At 35.7% G+C, this 7,966-nt stretch overlaps 1 pseudogene; it reads left to right on the forward strand.

The window, feature by feature from the left end:
* The first annotated feature begins 3,584 nt into the window (after nucleotides 1–3,584).
* LOC105503502 lies at nucleotides 3,585–4,195 on the forward strand (annotated as a pseudogene).
* Nucleotides 4,196–7,966: the final 3,771 nt, after the last annotated feature.

Genomic DNA, 7,966 nt, shown 5'->3' on the forward strand with positions numbered 1-7,966 from the left:
GAGGTGGATTGGAAATGGGACTATCTTGATTTTGAGCCATGGAAAACCACAATACTAAATTGAAAAAGCAAAAGAGAATATAGTCATGTATAAAGAATGAAAACATTTCCAGGCAAAAAATTTGGCCAAGGACTCAAATTGCAAAATCTTGGTCTATCTACCTGAAGTGGCATTCTGAATACTACATTCCATATTTTGGAAATCAAACTGAAATGGACACTACTATCACATGTAAAATGGATGGTGATAACAAGGTCACTCATATTTTCTGTGTGTGATGAGAACATAGAAATAATTACAGGATAAGGATAGGTAACCATCACATCTAAGACACACCAAAAAATGAAAGGCTGAAGTCAAACTTTGCTCCAATTCTACGCTCATTTTTGCCAAATTACTTCCCACCTGTGCACTTTTTTTTCCAACCCTTTTTCTTTAGTTCTATCCAGGTATTGCCCATCATGTCAGCTCTGTTTCTCAAAGCAAGTGAGTAAAATTAACACAGCAGTAAACTCTGCTGGCCTACAACATAAAAGGTATCAAACAGCTGGCAAGTCAAGTGACTCAGAGCCTTTTCAGATCTCAGTCCTCCTACTCTAATGTGCTGGACTCTCCTCGTTTCTCCAGAAGCGCTGCCATTTTCTCCTTTAGTCCCTCTAGTGAGCCCTTCTAGATGTGGTCTCCCTGAGCTCTGAGACTTAGCTTATTGGTTTCATTCTTATTTAGCTCATGTCTCTAGCCTTGTCATGACTTAGTCTTACTTAGGCTTGTGCCAAACAGAAACCTAAAGCCTTATGGATATTTGAACAAAAGGGTAGACATATGCTGAGCTTTTCAAGGAGCTACTTATTAATATATTACTAGGGTGAACAGAGTTTTACAAGTACATTTAAGTTTATGAAGATATGTTCCCAAGAAGACAAAACTAGTACATAACATATGTAAGTAAATTGAGGCCTTTCTTAATCATAATGCAGCATACCAGGCATAAGCAGATGAAGGAGAACAAAAAGGAGATGAAAAGAAGGACACTGCCATGCTTTAGGTGGGACTGTACTTAGAAAATATTGATCAGAGTCTAGAAATCAGCTTTAGCTTTTATGGCCAGAAATATTCCAGAAAATATGTAAGAGCTGAGGCTTGAGAGTCTAATTTTCTGGATTCCAGCTGTGGCTCCACAACTCAATAGCTCCCTGTGCTTCTGGGTTTTTCTTTTGTAAATGGGGAAAATAGTGCAACCGATCACTATCTACTGTGGTTACTGATACCTCTAGCGACTAAACAGGGCTGGGTACATAGTAAATATTCAATAAATATGAAAAATGAGGGTATTCCTCATTAGATAAAATTAGGGTAGATTTTGTCAGTGCTAAGAACAGTATCTGATTGATAAGAAACACTAAACAATTTAGCTACTTACTGTTCTTTTTATTAATGTTATTTTTAGTATCTTTATTAAGTTTAGGGAAGGTTTCTTTGATATCATCTATTCCCTTTCTTCTTATTAGTATTAAAGCCATGACAAGAAAAATGTTGATCTTCTGAATTTATTTACTGGTGCAAAAATTAATTATTAGGGGTGCAAACAAATAGTAGATATTACAATGGCTTATGACCCTTCAAAGCTCCCCTCTAACAAAACCTTATCTCTTAGTACTTATGTTCTTTCATTGGATTTTCTTGTGTATCACATGAAGATCATTGACACCAGGGGAGAACTTGATGCAATTACACTTGTCCATTCTTCAGAGAGAATATTGTGCTTTCACAAATTTGCCTTTTTTGTGTACAACGTCTTGTGTGTGGTGTGTCTACCACAACTGTCAGTTAAGGCTGAATTCACCAAAACACCCACTGGAACAGTAATGATTACTTCTCTTCAAGCCCATTTCCATATGCTACCTTTGATCTACATCCTTTTTATAATTTTGCTTCTGCTCCTTCCCATCCCTTAATGTCCATCTTGCCTAGGCTGAATGTAGCTAAGTTACATTTTGTCATTTTTTTCTCCAGTGGGATATTGTTGCCATTCTTACATTTTCATCATATTAACTTATACGTTTGTTTTCCTTTTGTCCCCATTAATTGGGATGCAAAAAGCAACAACTTTCTATTCCTATAAAAAAGGAAATGAGAAAGATATATGGTGTCTTACATGTTATATAGAACAACTGTACTGTCCATTTATACTATTTACATACCATTATTGATATTTAGAAGAAAGATGAGATGTTTTTAAACTCAATTAGGATTGGAATGTCTCAATGGAAATTTGAGACTTTAATGTCAATAAATTTTTTTTAATCAATTGAAGTTTTCTCGATTGTGTACTGTCATTAGGGATGAAATTGTTCCCAAAGCTGCAAAAATTAATTCCTGGGGTTGTGTAAAAGTCATATATATTACAATGGGTTAAGATACTTCAAAGCTTACCTCTAGCAAATCATGACTCTTTATTATTTATTTTCTTTCATTTGGGTTTTCTTGTGTATCTCATGAACAGCATTGACATTGAGTTCAGGGAAGATGCACAAAATAAATGCAAGACCAGAGCTACCAACCTATGTGGAATAGATGGCTGCCATTAGTGGACTTTCTCTCCATTATTTGCTCAATCCCAAAGTTATACCGCGAGATGTGTCGTCCATTGGCATATGGGCTGCTATTGGCTGTCTTACTGATGTAGGTTATGTTTGATCCTCAGTGCTTCTGAATGTGTGATAGACTTTGAGAATAAAATTATTTAATTCTACTGAAGTTATTCAATACATGAATACTTAAGTCAAGGGCTGAAAAAAATTTGATTATACCTAGATGAATATCTAGCAGCCAGTCAAGTTTTAAATTATTTTCTGTATGAAGTAGAATTAAAAGTTACATATACTACAAATAAATATTGAGAAAATTATTTAATTATAAATAATTTTTAGCAGTTTTGAAATAATTTAAAGTGTTATATTGGTATTATATATTTTTATAGATTGCAACTTTGTATATATAAATTATTCAATAATACTTATATCAGTAAATAAATTATACTAAAGGTTACTTAGAAAATTAAATTTTAAGGGTTCAAGTTAAATGTCAGTAGCTTTAAAATTCAACTTTTAATTTTAAGTTTTTTATTTAGTTATTCATAATTCTACACTAAATTAAAAACCATATTTTCTACTTTTTCAAATGTATAAAATGCAGATATAAATGCAACATATAAATACATATACAATATACATGTGTTATTATCATGAGTGAATCAATTAGGTAAAATGATCTAACCCTTGTACCTGGGAGGTTGTCACAGCAGAGACATCATGAGATCCTTCCCTTCATCAAGGCTCTGGAGGTAAGGAAAGGGAAGGCAATAGTGAAAAAAATGGCTGAGAAACACTAGTCTAAGCCCACATAGACAGTGCATAAAGGAAAGCAAAAACAGGAGTAAAAAGTAAGAGAGAGGAATTCAGAAAATGGAAACTAATATATTCCCTATTTAAGATTATGCACAAAGCAAGGTATTCAGAGAACCTAGAGGCCAAGGTGCAGAGTCACCCATGTCAACAAGCCCAGCAGCATCTGCAACATCTGTGATGGCCTTGCCCTTTTCTTTACTGATGGCCCTGGTGATGCTCAGCTGCAAGTCAAGCTGCTCTCTGGTCTGTGATCTGCCTCAGACCCACAGCCTGGATAAAAGGAGGACTATAGTCCTCCTGGCACAAATGAGGAGAATCTCTCCTTTCTCCTGTCTGAACGACAGACATGACTTTGAATTTCTTCAGGAGGAGTTTGATGGCAACCAGTTCTAAAAGGCTCCAGCCATCTCTGTCCTCCATGAGATAATCCAGCAGATCTTCAATCTCTTCAGCACAAAGGACTCATCTGCTGCTTGGGATGAGACCCTCTTAGACAAATTCTACACAGAACTTTACCAGCAGCTGAATGATCTGGAAACCTGTGTGATGCAGGAGGTGGAAGGAGGAGAGACTCCTCCATCCTGACTGTGAGGAAATACTTCCAAAGAGTCGCTCTCCATGTGACAGAGAAGGAATACAGCCCTTGTGCCTGAGAGGTTGTCAGAGCAGACACCATGAGATCCTTCTCTTCATCAAGAAACTTGCAAGAAAGATTAAAGAGGAAGAAAAGACTCATTTATGTTATAACACAAGATGAATTGAATCAAATATTTCAAATGTTTTCGTGAGTGTTAATCAACATGCTGTTCAGCTATACAGGTACTAAAGACTTACAGATGACCATGCAGATGTATCTGTTTATTTAACTATTTATACAGCTTAAATTATTCTTGCTCACATAGCATGTGCACCTTTATATTGTGAATTATGTAACAGAAATATGGTTTTTATATTTACTTAATATATTTTACCTTGTTTAATAAATGTTTACTATAGAAAATTTCTCTTATTTGTTTATTCTTTAAATGAAACCCTAAGCCTGATTTTGCAACCTGATAAAAGTATAGGTGGCACAATTCATTTACTCGCCATTATTATATTCAAGTTATAAGTAAAAATGGACTCTGCCTAAGCCGGGTTGTATGCTGCCTCAGGATATCTAGGAGAACATAACAAATACAGTTTTTGCTTTCTGATGTCTTTGATTTTTGTAGGGAAAAATCCCTACAAATAGTAATTGTGCTTAATATCAGTTATGTTAAATACTATGACAAAAAGAAAGATCAATGAATTTCTCTCAGCAGAAAGTAGACTAAGGCATGTAAGGCAATAGAAACTAATGCAGAGATATCCTCTATAAGTTGACTGGTAGAAATCTATGTGCAAATGTGCACTGTCAGTTTGTTATGTGAATTTGCAATTTACAAGAAATGCAACTGGGGGAGGTTCATATGTGATAACTGAAAGCCCACAAATGGAGGTGATCATGTGTGGAGAGACTGTAAAGGGAGAAAAGTACTTAAATTTGGTTCTGAGAACCTTCAACCCTTAAAGGAAGGTGAGAGAAGAGCCACAAAGAAAACAGGTGGAATGGCCATATGAGACTGTGGACAATGAGAGAGAAAGGTGATGAAGCGTATTTAAGAAAATAAACATGCTTAGAAGCGTAGTAACTGGATTCATGAAGGGTGTAGATTGAAACTGCTCACTGCAATGGAAAAATAGATGGCACTGGCAATTGCAGTGACAGCTGTTTTGGTAGATTTAATCAGCAGAAACCATAATGAAGAAGGTGGAAGTGTAAATAAAAGAAGGTAGGGAAAGAAGAAGGAAATAGGATGAAATCTTGAAAAAATGTAGGTTATTTTTTCTGTACATAGATTTTCCTTTTCTGCAATATTTTTTCTGGATAGATTTCATAGAATTGATGTAGTGACAAATTATATGAATATGCTATATATACTTATTATAAATCATGACATTTAATAATTATAATTTATTATTATTTTAAATAATACTACCTTGAATATCAAAGCTGCTCAGTTTTTGTTAATTTGTTGGGCTAGAATATATAACTAATTCAATGAAAATATTAAATTAATACTGTTAATATAATGGTTACTGGAATTATTGGCTTTATTAATTACATTACTTACATAATTGATTTACTAGTTTTACTGCTGCTCTCTGGTGGATGTAGATATGATAAGAATTCTTTTATATTGGTAATTGGTAATTTTATCAGATTTTATGAATATTGGAGTCTTATATTGATCCCAAAATAGCCAAATTACTATAAACATTACTGATAAACTTCCTTCACAAAAGTAAGAAATTGCATCAAAGAATCTCTTTCTCAATATACAGTAAAGAAAAAAAATTGGTCAAAACCAGTTGAAAATACAGCATGAACCACAGACATTCAGACAGCAAGAAAAAGTTCTGTGTAATTCACGAGTAAAAGGAAATTTAAGAATTTGCACAGAGATCCTGAATACAAAACTGACAAAATCACCTGTAATTTACATGAAAGAATTTGACATTAAAATTTCATTCTGCTTGGACGTAAGTGTGATGTTGATCAAGGCATCTAATCTCTTTGAGCCTTAGTTTTCTCATAAATAGAATGGGTTCAAACTATTTAGATACTTGTGAATATTAAAGGAACCCATGCAGTTTAAAGTACCTACCATAGTACCTCCCATTGAGTAAGGAGTTAAAATATGGGAGGTATCCCCCTATTTTTCTTCATTCAGCGGTAGATAAGAATATTATTTGTATTTCTGTAAAATTCTTAGGAACTATGTCCTACCTTTCAATAACTGACCTCCCAGAAAGGCAGCCTAAAAAACTAGATTCTGTTATCTGTAGAGAGGCTGAAAAATGGTCACTCCTCATTTCAAAGAAATGTCCTATTTATATACAGTCAGGGAATGGTGGCTTGTATAAATACCTGACACAGGAGAATAAGCATGTAGATCGAAGTGCAGAAGACACATGATGTTTATTTATTGATTCTGGCACCTGACACATTCCCTCCCTGGCTCTCAGCATTCCAGGATGCACTCTTATATCACTAGGGATTCCTTCCTCTCCAGGGTGGATTCCCCATGGGACCCAGGTCATTCACTCCCTTCATTTTCCTGCCCATTCACACAGCTGCTTTCAGTTCTGTTGTGCTTTTGACCTCATGGGTTCCCAAATAAGCAAAATGCCACAAATGCTAAGCAGAAGTGAAATAAAATTTCTAGGTTTTGCAGAAACATCTACAACAGAGGTTTTCCTGAATTTCTGTTCACTATAATGTAATAGTAGCTTAGCAAAAAGGAAAGAGAAAAGACAATCCAGTTTATGTGTGTGCTCCTGAAAACCTCTCAGGGGAAGATGGCCAAAGGTGACAAGGGCAGCCACCAAGACTGGAGGGCTGATTTATTCAGAAACCCTATCACTTCTGGCGATTTATCTTTATGTGGAAAAAGGCTACTTCTTGGCAAGAACAGATTCAAATATTGTCATAAGCTTGTTTCCTACTCTGTTTTTTTCTTTACAAAGATAGTGACTCTCCAGCTTCAGGCAGGGCAGGGAATCCTTAGGATTGGCAGTTACAGAAACAGAAATGGTTGTACCTCTGCCTAGAGTCTATGGTGCAAGGCAGTCTACCCTCCTTAGAATCACCCCTTCTACATACTTTGGGACTCCAAGGGATAGGCAGAGCTGCCAATCTTGGCATGGAACTCAATGGTCATTGTAAAAATCTCATGTTAATAGGGTGCATTAAACTCTCAACAGTACAATCTTAGTTTCACAGATTCATTCCTAATATCAGACTTCAAATATTAACAAATAGTAGAATACTTTCACTGTTGCTTTGAATAATGATTTTGACATCTCTTTTACTTAGTAGTAAAAACACTGCCTAGGTAGGAAAAACCAGAAGTTTCAGGAAAGCTGAGGAATATGAAAGAATAGTGTCATTTTACCTGAGAGCTAGTATGACTTATTTATTCAAATATATCAAATTTGGTATAATTTTAGAGGCATTCTTATAATAGGCACCATATTTTTACGAAGGTATTTCACCAGGAAGTGCATGAATTGCTAAGATAGCTGGGAGGGAGGGCCTGCAACTGCAGAGGGGACTCGAATGTTTTCCTTAGGCTGTACACTCAACATTTGAATTTGCTGCTTTCCAAATGGGAGTTGACCCGAGCCTTAGATAAAGTTCAACACATTTTGTCCTTTGTAGACTTCTTCTGTCCTCCAGAGGGGAGGTTGAAGAAATTTAGGAGGTGGACATGGCATAGCTTTCCACGCAGTATATGTGAGGGTTCTCCAGAGAACAGAACAAAGAGGATGGAGAGAGAGATTTATTTTAAGAAATTGGATCACATAATTGTGCAATCTTGGCAGATTCAAATCTGTAGGGTAGTCTGGCAAGCTGGAGACCGTGGACAAAGTGGCAATTGGAGTCCAAAGGTAGTCTGCTGGCAGAATACCCTCTTCTTCAGAGGAGGTATATCTTTCCCTATTAAGGCCTTTGACTGATTGGAGGAAGCCCA

This window comes from Colobus angolensis, unplaced genomic scaffold (assembly GCF_000951035.1).
Source record: "Colobus angolensis palliatus isolate OR3802 unplaced genomic scaffold, Cang.pa_1.0 Scaffold86, whole genome shotgun sequence".
NCBI classification, from domain to species: Eukaryota; Metazoa; Chordata; class Mammalia; order Primates; family Cercopithecidae; genus Colobus; species Colobus angolensis.